The following is a 2,500-nucleotide window of genomic DNA, read 5'->3' as shown; positions in this document are numbered from 1 at the left end:
TTAAAGGTAATAAAGTAGTTATAAACATGAAATATGAGTTTATAATAATAATAATCCTCTATGGTGGAGGTTAGTTTAAAGGTAATAAAGTAGTTATAAACATGAAATATGAGTTTATAATAATAATAATCCTCTATGGTGGAGGTTGTTTAAGTTCGTTAGTCTTCTTGATTCTTCACGTTATGTTTAGTTTGTTGGATGTTTTCTTTACAACAACATGTTCTGTCACTCAGAATTACTGTTATTACTATTAGAATGTGTTATGACTCTACAGTATTAATACATTAATATGAATATTTAAATGATGACTCCTCGATGTCACACAGAGAATAAAGAAGCTTCTCATCTAAAGCTGAAATAATAATGATAATAATCTCCTATCAGCTCTAGAATCCATATCTGACTGAAACATCTTCAAACTTTTGGTGAATGAATACAGCAGAAGATGTAAAATGCTCTCATGTATTTTAATAACTTCCTTGTTTGCATCACCTCCTCATTCTGACTTCTCATCACACGACAAAATATTAATTACTTATTAATTACTCTTCTAATTCATAGGAAACAGGGTCACCTTCATTTAATGAAGTATGGATCACATTTGCATCTGAATTATGAAACCATGAGTTTCTCTTTCAGAAACGAAGCAATAAGATAAAAGAAAGCATCTTTCTTCTTCTTCTTCTTCTTCGTCTGCTTTTCTGATCACGTTATTAATATTTGTGAGGAGAGACCGGATGAACCCTTTGATATTGTGTTTATTATTAATCTGTTTTCATTCAGATTACACATTGATGGGGTTAGAAGAGGTGTTGCAGGACTTTATCAGTAATTATTATTTTTAATTAGCACCTGACAGATTACACACAAACTGAACTCTCCATAGTTCATATACGTCATAGTTTCAGAATTGTATGTTTTTTACAGAATCTGTTTAAAGTAAACAGTTTATTTGAGGAGAGATTTTAAATGAGAGATTTGATGAAATATAATTTTAAGCTTCGTTTCTGACAGAAACATTCGTCACACATGATGTGTTCAAGGACCGTCGGAGGTTTTGTGGTTTAGAGGGTTAATTTACCTGCTTCTGTGTATTGTTAGTGTTTAAAGTCCATCGGGTGCAGGGAGTAACCAGGTGGTAACCAGGTGGTAACCAGGGAGTAACCAGGTGGTAACCAGGGAGTAACCAGGTGGTAACCAGGTGGTAACCAGGGAGTAACCAGGTGGTAACCAGGGAGTAACCAGGTGGTAACCAGGTGGTAACCAGGGAGTAACCAGGGAGTAACCAGGTGGTAACCAGGTGGTAACCAGGGAGTAACCAGGGAGTAACCAGGTGGTAACCAGGGAGTAACCAGGTGGTAACCAGGGAGTAACCAGGTGGTAACCAGGGAGTAACCAGGGAGTAACCAGGTGGTAACCAGGGAGTAACCAGGGAGTAACCAGGTGGTAACCAGGGAGTAACCAGGTGGTAACCAGGGAGTAACCAGGGAGTAACCAGGTGGTAACCAGGGAGTAACCAGGTGGTAACCAGGTGGTAACCAGGGAGTAACCAGGGAGTAACCAGGTGGTAACCAGGTGGTAACCAGGGAGTAACCAGGGAGTAACCAGGGAGTAACCAGGTGGTAACCAGGGAGTAACCAGGGAGTAACCAGGGAGTAACCAGGTGGTAACCAGGTGGTAACCAGGGAGTAACCAGGGAGTAACCAGGTGGTAACCAGGTGGTAACCAGGGAGTAACCAGGGAGTAACCAGGTGGTAACCAGGGAGTAACCAGGTGGTAACCAGGTGGTAACCAGGGAGTAACCAGGTGGTAACCAGGGAGTAACCAGGTGGTAACCAGGTGGTAACCAGGGAGTAACCAGCTTTAACACATGAAGCATAGACTTCTATACAACCAGAGGAGTCGCCCATGCCCTGTTGGCAAAGACACATTAACAATATCCAACAGAGAGGTGCCAATTAAAGGCAACACGTCTTTAAGCAGCCTCGTTGGGATGGGGTCTAAGAGACAGGTAGACGGTTTAGAAGTAGAAACCATTGAAGACAATTGGTCTAGGTTAATGGGAGAAAAGGTATCCAAATATACACCAGGGCATACAGCCGTTTCCAAGGCCACTCAACTTATTTTTCTCTATTACTGATGAGTAATAGGCTGCTCTGGCATTACGGAGAGCCTTTTTATATGTTTTAAGACTATCTCGCCAAACTAAGCGTGATTCTTCCAGATTGGTGGAACGCCATATGCTTTAAAGCTTTGGTGAAGTTTGCTTTAGTTTGCTGGTCTGAGGGTTCTACCAGGGAGCAAACCTCCTTTGCCTCACTGTCTTTTTCTTCAGTGGGGCTATCGAGTCTAGTGTCATTCTCAGTGAGCCTGTAGCACTATCGACAAGATGATCCATCTGGGACGGACTAAAGTTAGCACAGGAGATATAAATTCTGAATATGGACCTGGTGGCCGGTACAATAGAATCGGTACTTTATGAAGTAATTAAGGCATCAAA

General features: G+C 41.2%; 1 protein-coding gene across 1 annotated transcript in view; it reads left to right on the top strand.

Annotated features, from left to right (window-relative positions):
* Nucleotides 1-2,500, top strand: part of LOC117730000 (gamma-aminobutyric acid receptor subunit gamma-3) — a 29,675-nt gene that overhangs the window by 6,457 nt on the left and 20,718 nt on the right. The window lies entirely within an intron of this gene.

The sequence above is a fragment of the Cyclopterus lumpus genome, chromosome 4 (genome assembly GCF_009769545.1).
Source record: "Cyclopterus lumpus isolate fCycLum1 chromosome 4, fCycLum1.pri, whole genome shotgun sequence".
NCBI classification, from domain to species: Eukaryota; Metazoa; Chordata; class Actinopteri; order Perciformes; family Cyclopteridae; genus Cyclopterus; species Cyclopterus lumpus.
Note: the sequence above shows the minus strand (reverse complement) of the source record. Positions and strands in the feature narration are given on the sequence as shown.